This window comes from Mixophyes fleayi, chromosome 3, assembly GCF_038048845.1.
Source record: "Mixophyes fleayi isolate aMixFle1 chromosome 3, aMixFle1.hap1, whole genome shotgun sequence".
NCBI classification, from domain to species: domain Eukaryota; kingdom Metazoa; phylum Chordata; class Amphibia; order Anura; family Limnodynastidae; genus Mixophyes; species Mixophyes fleayi.
In genome coordinates, this window is record NC_134404.1 from 210,618,671 (window position 1) to 210,635,677 (window position 17,007).

General features: G+C 37.8%; 1 protein-coding gene and 1 pseudogene across 1 annotated transcript in view; both read left to right on the plus strand.

Moving 5' to 3' along the window:
- The window catches only part of TMEM200A (transmembrane protein 200A), a 104,112-nt gene that overhangs the window by 38,614 nt on the left and 48,491 nt on the right, over positions 1-17,007 (plus strand). The window lies entirely within an intron of this gene.
- Positions 10,066-10,645, plus strand: LOC142142866 (fructose-bisphosphate aldolase C-like; annotated as a pseudogene).

Genomic DNA, 17,007 nt, shown 5'->3' on the forward strand with positions numbered 1-17,007 from the left:
TTTATGTTGCTTGACTGAGTAGTGCCACAGTTTGTGAGCCCATCTCTGATGCTTTAAACACTTATATTACCTGATTTTCAGTTTGACAGTTGGCTATTATGAGTGTCATAGACCGATTTAATCAGCCCACAGGCGTTGCAATCCTACCTGTCCTAGTTTGTGTTACACCAATTACTTTATAGGATGGGTTTCTCTGCCTATGGACACAATATATGACTCTGAAAATATTCTTCTTTTGCAGTTAATTTAAAAAGAACTTGGGTTGTATCACAGCCTGCTCATATTGTTCTCATAATGCTGAGTGAAGAACCCTATTGTTTGCTGTTTTCAGATTTCCCAGCACTGCTTCCATCACTTGTAAGCAAACATGATCTTGTTGCTTTGTGAGTTGTTAACTGCGATGCTTCTTGTGTACAAATACATCCACAATTATCAAATGACTAAAAACATTTTCTGTAATTCTTGGTAAGGATCTCACTATATACTTCTGCTGATACTTGACTTATAATAATTGTTGCTAATTTAGTAACCCACCTTTTCTTGCACACATGCCACATTGGTTCTCTCATAAATGTTATTTGGTTCTTGTCAGTTCATTCAGTGAAACAGAACCATGCTAATTAATGTCTGAATTTGTTGCCTATTACCTACTTCAAAGCTAACACCTCAACATGATGAGCTGATATCTGTTTTTTGAGTTTCTTAGGTTAGTTGTGTTGATCTGTAATTCCAGACTAAGATCATCATCATCAGCTATTTATATAGCGCTACTAATTCTGCAGTGCTGTACAGAGAACTCACTCACATCAGTCCCCCTTTGGAGTTTACAATCTAAATTCCCTAACATACACACAGACAGAAAGAGAGACACTGGGGTCAATTTGATAGCAGCCAATTGACCTAATAGTATGTTTTTGGAATGTGGGAGGAAACATGCAAATATGGGGAGAACATACAAACTCCACACAAGATAAGGCCGTGGTCGGGAATCGAACTCCTGACCCCAGTGCTGTGAGGTAGAAGTGCTAGCAACTACGCCACTGTTCTGCCCTAAAGATATGTGCCTAGTACTGCTTCAAATCTGCCAATGCAGGCATCTGTAGACAGAATAAATGCTTTGCTAAAATCTGGATGTGCCATCATCACTAAGTTTCGAAATTCTGCCTTTAAATCATCAAAAGCATTGGGGTAAAGTTAACCTGACTTAGTTGATTTGGTTGGCTGTTAGTTTACATAACAGCTTTGCAATTTGGAAAATCCCTGTATGAAATGACAGTTGCAATTTGCTGGAACCAAAAATAATCTTATCTTTTTCTTTTATGCGTTTTTCTATTTTCTTCCTTTAGGTCACTTTTGGCTAACATTAATTATTGCAGAAACCTTTTCTGGGTCACCTTATAATGCAATAAACCAAAACATTAGCACCTTGTATTATCTAATTGCCAATTTCAGGTTATGTTAATGTAGTTGTCCAAAGCCCATTATCATTTTGCCAGGAGCGTCCCGTTCAGTCTTCCTGAATACTAGTACATTGTGCCGATAGCGCAATTTATTTCAAAATAGGCTAAGTGTAAAATGTTTTGGTATCATTCTATACAGCAGTTGAGATGGTGTGTCATCTCTTAGGTATATTTAATACATATAACCTTATAGCTGTCATATCAGACAATTCGATTACCCAACTTTTCCTTCCAATACTTTGAAACTATGTTAGGCTTTTTTTAAATACATATGTTTTAGAATTGATCTATCTTTTTGACTTTGAAGCTGGTAAGCTGATGTAATGTGTTTTTACTAAAATGTACCCCATTGATTATGTCATCAGGATGTCCTAGTACAACTAAAACTGGAACGAGCATTTTGCAGTTAAATAAGTCTAGCTGTATATCATGCTGACGTCTTGGTTTTACTTTGCTATGACCACAGCCTACAAGTACAAAACTATTATGTGAAGCAGAGCAATATTTTTTGTAAATTAGCTTTTTAAGAGTTAATTCTATACATGCAATTGAACCACTATCAGATTTAGCATTCAGTGTACACTTTCATTGTACAGTAATATATAGAACAAGTTATCATTAGGAGCAATCAATGTATACGTTGAAATATCATCATAGTTATGTAACTTCCAAAAAGTTGCTTTAAAATATTTTAATATGCATTGGTGTCCAGCTTTACAGAAATACAGGAAACAGTTATGTCTCCAATATTGCTGGGTCCATAAATGTACCGACAATGGCTTTACCATGCTCAAGAATTTGGTAACCCTTTGATATAAAGTTTGCATCATCTCTTGCCTTTCATAAACATTACATTTCTAAATAATGTCTCCCCTATAAGGAAATTACACTTTTCTATCCTATAACAATTGTAATGGCTGATTAGGCAATGACATACTTAATAGGTCATGATGAAAGTAAGGTGCAATCTGCACACCTACTAAATGTGTTGGGTATTATTATTATTTATTTATTTATAAGGCGCCACAGATTCCGTAGCACCGGATACAGAAGCAAGTAACAAATAGATAAGGTAATACATGTCAGCAGCACAGATGAGTGTGAGTAATGCTATGGGCACTCACACAGAGAGCAGCAAAAGACGTGACAGGACTTACGAGGGACAGGAGACAGACGTGGGACAATAGGTAGAGAGGACCCTGCCCGCCAGGGCTTACATTCTAAAGGGAGGGGTGGTGAGAGACAGTAGGACTAACTGGGAGAAAAAATTTAGATGTCAGACGAGGAAGAAAAGGTGATGGCTATAATGGTTAGGAGGTGGTAGGATAGGCGAGCTTGAAAAGGTGAGTTTTGAATGAGCGTTTGAAGGACTGAAGGTTGGGGGAGAGTCGAGTCAGACAGGGTAGGGAGTTCCAAAGATTAGGAGCAGCATGGCAGAAGTCTTGGAGGCGAGTATGGGAGGAGGTAATGAGGGATACAGTTCAAATGAGTTCCTGATATTTAATTCCTTATCATCGTAAGGATATATTTAAATCCCTCTTCCATATTAACCTCTACTAAGTAGTATGTCCTCAAATTTCCTCTATATCTGCCAGCCTCCAATTCTACCACGTCCTTTTGTTCTAATACTTCTCTTTCTAGGGGAGGGCTGGCAAATTTTAGCCCGGGGGGCAAAACTCAACTCAGCAGCCTATTTTAAAGGGGAAAAAAAAATGCAGCCCGGCGGTGACCCAGCCCACGGCGGCCCACTAAGGGACCGGCCTGGGGGGCAGATGCCCCCCTGCCCCCCAGCCCAGACTGCCCCTGTCTCTTTCTGTGTATAATGCTTTCTTCCTGTACCTTGTTAAAACTCTTGTTATATTTGAAAGTTTCATATTCCCCTCTCCATTCCTTGCTCCAGGCTGTACACATTGAGGTAATATAGTCTTTCCTGATAAGTTTTGTGATGTAGACCATGCACCATTTAAAAACCTTACTTTCTACAATCTAATGTATTTATGTCATTCTGGAGATTTGTCCTCAAGAACTCAACACATTTTGCTATTCTAGTTGTGGTCCCAAGAATGATCCATATAATGACATTATTACCTCTCACTTTCTGCTACTAGTTCCTCACCAAATGTAACCTAGTATTCAACTGGCCTCTGAAATGATGACAACCAAATGTCTTTTTGTGCCTTAAATACTATATTCAGCCACTGGACTTCTGAGACATTCGTATACAGTTTTGTATTTTTTGGCAATAAACTGTAATTGCTACACATTTTACCATTACTCTAATCTGCCTAGGTCGTCAATCATCTTGATCAGCCCCCACCCCCCCCCCCCCCATCTCCCTGGTGTGTCTACCCTCTTATATATCTTTGTGTCTACAGCAAAAGGCATCATTTCTCTTCAATACCAGTAGTAATGTTACCACTTTTGAATCCAATCCCAAATATTCCAATGTATAGATCAGTGTTTCATGTTGAACAGTGTCAATGGTCTTACATAAATCAGATGTGATCAATCAGTCACATGAAACAGTGAGCAGAGAGGCTTTGGAACAGCCCTCTGAGCTTAGTCTGCACTATGACTACATCCTCCCCCATCCTCTGCTATTGCATAACATTCTGAGAGCTGTCTTTGTCGGTCAGTCAGAATGCTTTTGAAAAAGAAATAATGATTTGTAGGATGATAACTAAGAAAAATGACGATTAGTTGCATGCTAAAAGGTACTTAGCTTGCTATTTAAAAAAAAAAATCTATGTTGGATTGTTGCTTTTAATACAAAGTAAACACTGTCAATCATTTCAGTGTACTTACATTTAAAACAAATGCTACTTTATGTTACTTGCTTCCAGGACTTTTCCTCTGTTGTGAATAATAAAAAATATTAACTTGCCTGTGATTTTGCACAGCACTGGTGTTAAAATAGACATACAACTTTTGTACTATTTAATGAAGCAGACCTCATTGGAATTCATATGGTGCTCACTGCTCTATTGTTGCAATGCTAAAAATAAAGCTTTATATGAAATATACTTTAAAGGGCTCTATGAATAAGCACCTCAGGGACTGTGTGTCAAAGAAAGCTTTTTTTTTACTTTAATGATCCACTACATATGGGTAGAGGGTATTTGAAATGTATGTTGTGCAAATTAATTTATTATTGTTTAGTAATTGTTTTATTACAGGAAAGAAACTGCACACTTCAACTGAATGTCTTCCACAGTGTGTATTAACTGTATCAATAGTTTACGTTGAATGCATGGAGTATTTTAGGCTTGACAAATATTTTCTTTTTTATAATAATCAAAACTGTATTCAGCTCTTCCATACTTTGTAGACTATAAATGATTTTTCTTTTAAAAAGAATTGAAAGATATAATTATAATACTACACATTATTAGATGCATACTAAAATATAGATTGCAATGTTACATTTTATAATATGAAAATAATATGAAAATAAGAGGGCTCAGTGGCTATAATACAGCAGAAACCTACATAACCCTGTTTCTATTTTGTAAAATACAAATACAGTATATAAAAGAATATTGATTATGGAAAACCTTTTCCAAAAAGGGTAAAAAGATTTTACTGGCAATCTAGTAGTTACAGCCTTCTCGTTAGTACTTGTTAGATTGGCACTGGGGTCATGAGTTCAATTCCCGACCATGGCCTTATCCGTGTGGAGTTTGTATGTTCTCCCTGTGTTTGCGTGGGTTTCCTCTGGGTGCTCTGGTTTCCTCCCACACTCCAAAAACATACTAGTAGGTTAATTGGCTGCTATCAAAAATTAACCGTAGTCTCTGTCTGTTTGTCTCCCTCTCTGTCTATGTGTGTGAGTGTGCGTGTCTATATTAGGGGATTTAGACTGTAAGCTCCAATGGGGCAGGGACTGATGTGAATGAGTTCTCTGTACAGCGCTGCGTAATTAGTGGCGCTATATAAATAAATGATGATGATGATGATGATGATGAAATCCCCCCACACCTAATTTTTTTCCAGATTGCACGTATTTTGTATATGAAATATAGATCTGTATAAATAAATTGTGTCATTGGCTTCCAAAAGTTCCTGTTCCAAAAATATATAAAAGCATCCATGCTTTATAGGGGCCTATTTAAGAACATGCTGTGATAAAGGTAATTTCTTATTGCTTATAAAACTTTGGCTGAGTACAAGTAAAGGCGTGTTTACGTAAATGTGGCTCGTGCAGACGTGCTGAAACACACATATATACCTGTTAGGAGGCGTATATTTTGCAACTACTATAGGGCTGATTCAAATACTCGCTGATGATGATGATGACTTGTTGTAAACAAGACGCATAGGCTGCTGATATGGAGGCGGAAGATACTTTAAACTATGATGACATAAATGGTTTAAAACAAATAAAAAAACATTTTTTTATTTTATAAGTGGCTACATCAAAAATATACAGTAGCATTGCATTACAAACTCGGCTTTTGTGAGGATAGCCTACCTTTATCAAGCAAATGCACATCTTGAATGCAAATGCAGTGCTTATTAAAGTGAATGTATCCTTCTGAAACATTGTATTTGAAACATATAAAAAAGAGCTTATTATTAAGATGTTTTATGTAGTGTTACAATGTGCCTTTATACAGTATTATTTTAAGATGCTTTTATCATTGTTCTCTCTATTCGCCTCAGACACCAAATAATTACCTGTCCCATCCTGCATTTCTTAAATTCCTGGGGATATATTTAGTAAACTGTGGGTTTGAAAAAGTGGATATGTTGCCTATAGCAACCAATCAGATTATAGTTATGATTTATTTAGTACATTGAACAAAATGACAGCTAGAGTCTGATTGGTTGCTATCGGCAACATCTCCACTTTTTCAAGCCTGCAGTTTAATAAATATACCCCCCTGGAGTTTCTTTGATCATCCAGAAACTACATACAGGCATCAATAAAGTTAAGGGACACAATTAGTGCTTCAACGTACCATAGTCTCACCAGTATAATTGTGGTGTAGCCTGGAAAAAAGGGATGGAATACAAGTTAGTACCCACTAGGCATTTAAAATTATACGTAATATTTGCTTGAATTTCTTCTTCATTTGTAGCTTGCTGTCAATTTGAAACGTATGTTACAAAGGTGCCTATTTGGTGACTATTTGGTAGTAAGTTATCAAATTATTATTTTCTTTTTTTTAAATACTATTTATTGATGTCATCGCAAGAGAACTAATATGAAAAACGTACCAGAAATTAATATAAGCAAACAAACAAGGGGCAAGTAATTTTGTGCAGGACATTACACACAGTCCTTGAGAGACTTGACCTAGGAATATACATATATAAAATTATAACAACTTTCTAGAGACCATCGTCAACAATGCATACAGGTAACAAGGTAAGAAAGGGAAGTAGAGGAGGGAAAAAAGAAAGAAAAAGAGGGGAGGGGGGTCAGAGGGGAAGAGGGCAGGAGGAACGGGGAAGACGGAAGGAAAGAAAATAGAGAGAAAGAAAGGAAGGGGAGTTCACGCAAAGAGTGAAGAGCAATAAGAGGTAGGATGGCAAAAGGTAGTATCGACCTGAAACATACAGAAGCCTGCCTAATAACGGAGTAGCGGTTGATTATGGTAGGAGCCCCAGAGAGCCCATACTTTGTGAAAGGACACAGAGGAGCCCCTAGGGATGCTAGAATCAAATTATTTATTTTATATTTATTTTATCGCAACTCTGCAGGAATGTTTTGATATACAGTAAATGAAATGTGACAGGACAGTTAAGGCTATTTGTGGGTTTTTTTTGCATATTTTGTATACACTGCATAAAGATAGCTAAGCATCGGGAAAATACATTTGACAATGTGAAAACAAAGCATACTTCCATTTCATTTCAAGGTTACATGCATAGAAGCCTTTTGATGACTGAATAATACAGTGTAGTGCAATAATACATATATGTCTGAATAGAAAATGTGCATTGTAAAAGTAGTAATAATTAATGAGGAAGCTATATTTAAAAGACTACAGTATGTCAGCGCTCAATTCATCTTTACTGTTTTTAGAAAAAATCACAACCTATTTAACAAAGATTGCGATGACAGAAGATAATGGATGAATAAATGCTTTATTATTTGAATAAAGCATTTTTTCATTCAGCAATATTTGAAAAATTGTTTAAATGCTTTTACTGATATTTTGCTAATCATTTTGTCTGTGATGCACTACAGGTCCCATCATGTCCTGGCTGGCTTTAACTGGTTGGGCATGCAAGCCCTTGTAGTGCTACAACTTCCAGCATTCCCGTGGCTGGCAGATTAACAATAAATTTAATTGAAATAAATACACTGCCACAGCCACCAGCCTCTTTAGTATAAAGGCTGGCACCTCTGGCATCTCTTTTCAATCCGGTCTTGGCAAAATAAAAAAAAAACCTTATATAACACCACACTATTAGCTCTGCCGCAAATATCTGTTAGTGGCAGCGCAGTAATATTTATAACCATGGAATTTCCGATGGTCTGACGTTAGGGCGTGGGAAATTCCCTGTTTTTAAATATTAAAGCACCAATTTGTTATTAAATTCTAAAGAGAACTTCACCATGAGAATCTGTTCATCAGTACAACCATGAAGAATCTAGTTTTATTAACAAGTTCAGTTTGTAAAGCTGGCCACACATGGACCAATATTTTTTTTTTTCGTTTTAGGAGTGGGCCTTTAAGCAACCTCCACCTCTTTCAGATTAACAGTGGGTTTCATTCCAATGGGACACATGACATTAGCATCATGCAGCTGTACCCTGTACTCTCCTGTATTGGGACCACAGCTGTAGGAGAGCAGAGTGAAAGCGCCAGGGTCTAATGCACTTGTAGAAATGATGCTAATATTTGATTGGTGTGTATTTGGGGGCCTCCAATCAGGAGCCTGTTGTAATTTCTAACAATTCCTGTGACTTGCAAGCAGCTTCCCTACATCTACAGTGAGGGAGGGTCTTGGTGCTCTTCTTAAAGTTGGAAACATCCTTTAAACAAAAATGGTGGGGAGAGCATATCATGGGACCTAAGATAATATGGAGCAAGGCACAGGTGATAACAGCAAAATAATAGATTCCATTATCTGCTAAATGAAAATGTCACTGGATATCTTGGTTTCTCTTTTGCACAGTCTACAGCAGCAAATTAATATTATACAATTAAAAAGTATGCTGAATATAACCTTAAATCATAGTCTCGGTGCATCATTTTCCGAGGGGGAGGTGTGCTTTAATCCAATGATGAAGGCTGGTATTTCTACAATCCCCTAAAGCTCTAATGCTCAGCATTCAACTGATACTAGAAATGTAGGTCAATGCCAGCTGTTTGTTGAATATAGGTATTTACATTTTATCTCTCTTTTAACACATTCATCTTTGAATCACGCACAGAATGAACAAATTGTATTTTTCAGCCAATTATACATGGAATAGATTATAATTTAAATGAATTAGTGAAGTGTGGTAATAAAGGGTTCTCCAGAAGGAGTCTTAATTAATTTACAGAACAAACCACAGTAATCTACAATGTTAACAATAGGTTAAAGATTGACTGTGTTTTCCCACCAAACTCCAGAAAACAAAACAAACCACTTTACAAATGCTTTAACATTTGTTTTTCTAAAGTAATCTAATAATTGATTCTATACTTTAGCAATGTGATAACATTAGGATGATTTTCTGACGTATTGTAAAATAACACAAATGTGTTACTTTGTATGAAGCCTTAGTTATAATTATATACTATCTAATATGAACTGTTTGTTAAATATCAAATATTAACAGATACTCTATAGAGGCCACATTGAGAGAAACATTAAAAATCTCCATAGGTAGATTACTTAGACCCTATGCGCAGGCAGAGTGCACAGATCCCATTGGGAGGCAGATTTCAGAGATCCCATTTGCTAACATATTACTTCTACTCAGCACACCGGACTTCTAATGCCAACAGTCCTCCTCCTGTATGCACAGTATCTTTCCCATGCAGTGTGACTCCACTTTCAACCCCTGCCAGGTTGGAGGTATTAAGAATAGTGGTTGTAGGCAAGAGGGCCTGCAGGGTAATGTTACTGTGCTTATAGAAAGTGATAGGAAGGGGAAGAGCTGCCAGAGGAATTTACAGACTGGTGGGTGAATTGGTTGAATGGGAGGAAGCAGGAGTTTTCATGAATGTGAAAGGAACGCAGTTAAAGATTGTTGGGCTTCTGAAGGCTGTGTAGAAATTAGGAAAGATATATTAAGAGTCAAGAAATATGATGGAGAGGAGGAAGGTTATTTATTGGTTTAATCAAAGGCTTTACATTATGGGAGCTTCTGTACATGTTTATGTTTATATGTGGGCATTCTGATTGGTGTTTGTGTCCGTGGAGGTAATCAGCCTTTGAGGAATGGTTTCACATAATATCTTCCAATTTTTGGTGGAATTAATTTATAAACCCGCCCTCTTTTACACTAAATTTCAGCTAATGTAGCACTCTCCATCAGTCCTGATATTTAATCATAATGACACAATGTGACTATTAACAATAGTAGTAATAGTGGTAAGGGCTGCCATCAGAAATAGAGGGGCCCAGTACAAATGAAACTCGCAGACACCCCCCTATCATGGAAAATGCCAATGTACTCGCTCGCTATGCCAGCATCTGCCAGCAGAATTGTATTGTGCCTATTGTGGAGCCAGGGATCCTTCCTGATGGAGACCATGACCTGAAACGCTATCAGTATGTCACTGAGAAGGTTCTTGCTGCTGTGTACAAGGCTCTAAGTGATCATCTTGTGTATCTGGAAGGCACGCTACTGAAGCCTAACATGTAAATAAATAAATATACTGCTGGGGAGATCGCTATAGCAACTGTAACTTTGTCGAACTGTACCCCCTGCAGTCTCAAGAGTTACTTTCCTGTTTGATGGACAAAGTGAAGATGAAGTTACTATTAACATGAGTGCCATCAACAACTGTCCCCTGGCAAGAAATTGGCCTCTCCCTTTCTCTTATGGGTGTGCCCTGCAAGCCTCTGCTCTAAATGCTTGGTGTGGGAAGAAGGAAAACAAAAATGCTGCTTCTGAGGACTTCTTGAAATGGACAGAGTCCAATGGGCTTGCAGCCTGTGGAAAGTATGAGCACAGTGGTGATGAATCATGGGCAGCTGGCCAGTCTCTGTATGTTGCCAACAATGCCTACTGAGCTCGGCAATCCAGTGAGCACTGACGTGCAGAACCTCTTCACTCTGCTTCTTTCGTCCTACAGCATCACTTCATGTGGATATCCCATGCAGTCATTTCCCACCCAGCTTCTCATAACCTTACACTACTAGTATGGACTATCTGCAGCTTGTGCTGTGATGGTGTTGGATCTTGGGTGCAAGTATGGGATTCAGTACATGTCTTGCAGTGCAATGTACTTAGTCATGTTAACAATTTTCCTACTAGATCTCTGTTTTCTAAAGGTATCCTCCACTAGCAGGCCCAAATTTTAGCGAAAAATTGAAAAATGTGACATTATTTCTTTAGAATATGTTATCTAATTTATAGTGGATACAAATGACCCTGAGAGTTGAAGAAAAGATGTATCCAGGGAGATTTAGACAAGTTGCTTCAATGATGGTAGTAAACCAATCTAACTAATGTCTGTCACCTGCATAATAACAAGCACTATCCAAAACCCTTGTCTTGGAAAGATTTTCCAGTGACCCATTACACTTACTTTAGGCACTGTTCTGTGAAAGGTCTTGGACTTTCTGTTACTTCTATAGATTGAGTGGTTTTAAGCTACCTGAACAAAAAAAATAGTAACTTTGCAACTTGGCAAAACTATGTTGAATTGGAGGGAAAGGCAAAGTAAATTTGATGGCAGATTTATAGTTGGTCAAGGTAAGACATGTTCTAAATCAACTTTAGATTTCAGTGTTTAAATAAAGCTATTAAGTATTTGTGTGCTATATGAAAAAACAGCCAATATTTATCTTATGTGCAAAATAATAAACTAATCTGCACACCTTGCATTGTAACATGGTTCTTTCCAGGAGAAAACTTACTAATTTTTTTTGCCTCTCCTTAATGAATCAGGCCCAGTGATTGTATTATATAGAGCAGCAACAGCATAGTTGCCTACTCTCCCGGAATATATCCAGTAGACTCCCGATTTTCTCACTGACTCCATGGAAAGCAGAGCAACCGCCCAGTTCCCGGCCATTTGATAAGTTAAGCAGCAAGTTGCAGGTCTTATAATACAATTTGCGTGTCATCGTGGCCCCACCCTCTGCTGTAATAGGTCAGATCATGTTATGTCAACTTAAAGGTCACAGCCAAATGGCGCGATTCGATTTGCCCCACCCCCCACACGCCCACCTCACCCCCAATCTCCCAGAGGCAATCTTGCCAAAGTTGGCAAGTATGAGCAATAGGGACAGGAAAGCTACAGCCTTTCCCCTTCTTGCACTCTAGCAAATAGACATGCACTGCCGTACGCAAAGATTTTACATACTAAGGAGTCTCCATTTATCCTCCTGTGTAGCCAGATGCAGCAGTGGCTGTGAAGCATTTTTCTCTGCCTAAGAATTGGTGATTGCTAGGAGCTGTAGAAACAAGAAACTGAAATTTTTTACTATGCTTGGGTGATTTATGTAGAAGATTGGTGTCTTAAGAGAGATGGATATCATCAATCACTGATTTCTCCTGCATTAACCCAATTTTCGCTGCTTTATTTTGTCTCCATAGAGCTCTATGGGGATGGATAAAATTGTCAATTTAACAAGCGTCAAAAGCATAATTTTTCAATGCTTGGCTAATTTTCTCTTGAAAAGTTAATACCATCTGTGGATGGTGATTCCTCCCCAGCATGCAGCACGCTCCTGTCCCTACTGTTAGCTTCCAGGCACACTACAGCAGTTTAACCCTAAACTGGTTAAGGGAACCACATTGCAGCAGTTTGCACTGAAGGGGCTAAGGGGTGTCACAATGCATGAGTTTGACACTGAAGGGGTTAAGGGGAGTTACAATGCACTGAAACAAAAATAACTCAGACTCTAATCTGCTCCGTATTGGATATTTCATCCCAAGAACAACAGCCCCAATCTTGTCAGACAGCAATCCACTTCAGGGCACTTATTAATGAATAAAATAAACACAGTCACACTAGATTGGGGTTCCTGTGTGACACTGAATTTGGGGTCCAGTTTAACACTGATTCGGGGATCCTATGTGACATTGAATTTTGGGCCCTGTGTGATACTGAATTGAGGTGACACTGATTTGGGATATTATGTAACACTGAAAGGGTACAGTATGACATGGATTTGGTGTCCTCCGCCGGCCTGCCTTCTTCCCATAGTGCGTCCTGGTGCCATCTCTTCTCCAGGCTAACAAAGTACACACACTTGACCGTTCACGTGATGTAAAAGAAAACGTGATTCATCAGACCAGGCCACCTTCTTCTATTGTTCCTTGGTCTAGTTCTGACACTCACTTGCTCATTGTAGGCACCTTTGCCGGTGAACAAGGATCAGCATGGGCACTCTAAGGATCTGTGGTTACACAGCCCCATATGCAGCAAGCTGTGATGCACTGTGTGTTGTGAAACCTTTCTATCATAGCCAGGATTGGCTTTTTCAGCAATTTGTACTACAGTAGCTCTTCCGTGGAATTGGATCAGATACCAGGAATTCCCAACAAGATCTTTCGTTTTGGAGATACTCTGACCCAGTCATCTAGCCATCACAATTTGGCCCTTGTCAGACTCGCCCAGATTCATACGCTTGCCCAATTTTCCTGCTTCCAACAAATCGACTTCAAGAACTGACTGTTCACTTGCTGCATATTATATCCCACCCCTTGACAGGTGTCATTGTAACAAGGTAATCAATGTTATTCACCTGACTCATCAGTGGTTTTAATGTTGTGGCTAATCGTGTCAAAGAGAGCATTCCCCAATGCAGTTCAGACTGAAAAGGGTGTGGGGAGACAGACAAACACATAGAGTAGACTCACACAGGTGGAAGCCCTATGTTTATTGGGTGATTAGATTAGTGCTTGGATGGCAGTCATGTAATAAAGTGTGTGCTTTTACTGGGGGAGAGGTGACCGATGCCTAACTAGTGGCCCAGTGACAAGACAGTTTTGTTGCGTTAGCCAGTGTTAGGATTGTAAGATATGCTGACAAAATAAAGGAAGAATAATGAACCAACTGAGCTGTGTACTGTGAACTTCCTTGGGAATTTCAGTGGAGTGGAGGGAGCAAGAAGTCGGTCAAGGAGGAAAATAAGCTTGTGTGGTGGTTGTAGTTACGCTGTTTGAGAAGCTTGAAGGTGAATGGGAGGAGAGAGATCTGGCAGTTGCTGGAGAGAGAGTCAAGGGAGGGTTCTTTGAGGCTTGGTGAGACAATGGCATGTTTCAAGGAGAGGGACAAGTTGAGATGGGCGAGAGAGCATATGGTCTAAGGCAGCGATAGAGAATAGGGTCGCAGGTGCACGATGGATAAGATTATAGAAGGACACAAACTTAAATTTCAGAGATGGGTTGGAGGGAGGACAAGGTGCGTAGGGTCAGATGTCAGATGAACTCGATTTTTAAAAAAGATGGGTGACAAAGTCAAGGACAGAGAAGGTGAAGAGGAGTGGAGCAGGGGCAGCAGAGGAGGGTGTTAAATTTGGCAAAAAGGCGACAGGCTGGAAGACTGGGAGGAAATTTGAAGTGGTGCTTTTTAGAGATAGATATGACAGAACTCTAGGAGGAGAAAATTAATTTAAAGTGGAGAAAGTCATGATGATGTGAGAGAATTTTTGTAGGTAATAGGTCTATTTGGAATGCAACGGTTGTGGTTTGGACTGTTGAAGACTAAGGGCCAGAATCATTATGGAAAGTAAGGAAAAAAAAGGAGTAAATGTTCTCCGGGACAAACCATGTTACAATGCAAGGGGTGCAAATTAGTTTATTATTTTGCATATAAGATAAATACTGGCTGCTTTTTTATGTAGCAAACAAATACTTCATAGCTTTATTTTTACACTGAAATTTAAAGTTGATCTAGGACAGTGTTGGCTAACCTGTGAAACTCCAGGTGTTGTGAAACTACAAGTCCCAGCATGCTTTGTCAATATATAGCAGCTTATTGCTGGAAGGGTATGTTTGGACTTTTAGTTTCACAACACATGGAGTGTCACAGGTTAACTAACACTGATCTAGGACATGCCCTGCCCCAACTATAAATCTGTCCCCATATTTTACATTTACCTCCCCCTCCAATGGAACTTGGTTTTGCTCAGGTGCAAAGTTACTCCTTTTTTATGCTTTTCTCTCCTTGATGACTCAGGCCCTAAGAATGGTAGCCTGGGCAGTGGAGTCCAGGGCAGAAGTAATAGTGTGATTGTAGAGAGAGACAGTCTGGTCAGGGCAGGAAAGGATAGTGATGTGAGAGAGAAGTGAGTCCAGTGAGTAAAAAACGGTGGCAAGGTGTCAAGGTTGTGCTTGGTGAGAGTGGTCAGGATGTGACAGGAGTCAGAGAGGCTAAAGGAAAGGAGATGATGGTCAGAAATGTAGTAGTAAATAGACCCTCATAGGCTGTGGATATGTTGGAATCGACTGATAAATTACAACCTGGCTAAATAACTAATTCTCTGTTAAAAATTCAGGGGTCATCTACAGTACAGGGAAAGACCCTACTGTACTGTAGCTACAAATATATTTATTACAGAAGGAGTTGCTAGAACTTTCACAGTTAAAAGTAAAAATGATATTGGGTCCAGATGTTGTAAGTCCAACAGTGTTAAAAGGGTATCCAGGAATATGAAAAAAGCACCCTGAATGAAACTTTTTAACCAATCACTGCTGATAGGCATAATTTGAGGTGATTGGTTCATTTTATTAATGCCATTACTTAAAAAGATGAAGTTTTTACTACATACAGTCAAATGACTTACAAGATTGATGGCAGCATGGATGTTCTGCTGAGAGTTCATGTCAAACAAATCTAGTGGTTTTTTTTATAAATCAGTTTTGGATCAGTGGATATAGCTTATGTAGATTTTAGAACACAATTGATATGGTGTCTTTGATCTTAAATAATTTGAGAAATTGAAAATCCTTGGATTTGAGAGAAAGATCAGCTCTCGACCTGTTTTGTTTAGTGTATTCATTTGTAATATTACTTGTGGTCTACAAGGTAACTACCACAGAGGTAGAATAAATGCATATTGATTTAGAGAAAAAAAGAGGATTTGACTTTGTGGAAACTTAAATGTAATTCATCAAAATGTAAAATAATGCATGTGGGACACAAACATCAATTTCTTACCATTTGTAAAGCAGAGTAATTGCAGGGAACATCACTTAATCACACACTTAGCTGATCATGCTTCTCAGATGTTTTTGCGTTCAGGTGAATGAGAAATACTGCTAACTGGAGCAAATAAGAGAGACGTGTTGTCTTCAAGATGTTGATTTAGTTGGGAAGTGACAATACATCTTGGAACATTTATGAATATCTGAGTGACTTGAGTATTATTGCAGTTTACTACTCTGTAGTCCTTTCTGAATATTGTATAAGCATGCTGTGCATAATTGTTGATTTGTGCTTTTCCCACTTGTAAGACTGTTTCATTAAGTGACTTAGGGACCTTTTTATGATGGAGAGAAAAAAAGATTTATCTTTATCTGGCAAGCCAGTTCACACATGCACATATGCTTCCACAATGGCCTGGCGCAGCAGTAAACTCAGCCTTACTGCTGCGTACCACTATCGCCACAGAGGATCACTCATTTATACCTGCAAAATTTTTATAGTAATTTACAAAGAGAGATGGCTTTCTATCACTGCAATAAGTAGAGTTAGAAAATCTTTGATATTGTGGTGCATTGGTAAATAGGGTCCTTAATGAGCTATTCAGTTAGGTATGAAAAGCAAGAACTTATCACACCTGAAAACATCTCACATGCTTTAGTATGCAAATACTCACTATCTAGATAATTGTCTGCAATTCGATATTTATCAGAATAATTTGGTAGAATTTGTGTTGAAAAATAAGTCTAGTTTTCAATAAATGTAATACATATTTTATAATGTAGTATTATTATTATAACTATTATTATTATTATTATTATTATTATTATTATTATTATTATTATTATTATTATTATACACAATGTAACATGTAATAGCAATATTATTCATACCAATATGTAATATTATTAATAATGTAATATTTAACATGATTTTATTGAAATCTATAATAATAATTATTATTTGTATTGAAATCTTTCATTATATTTCAGAAATGTTACAATCAATCTTTTTATCATTAATAATAATAATAATAATAATAATAATAATAATAATAATAATAATAATAATATTAATAATAATAATAACAATAATATCAATATATTAAAAAAAAAAAAGAAAGCATCAAGCAAGATGTTAAATAATCGGAATATAGTAGTTTAAGTTTGGGAGTTTATAGTACTATGAAAAAGGTCTGAAGTTCTGGTGATACAATATTTGATTTCAACTTTTGTTTCCCAATTCTGTTTAATGGTCATTTTGCATTGTATTAG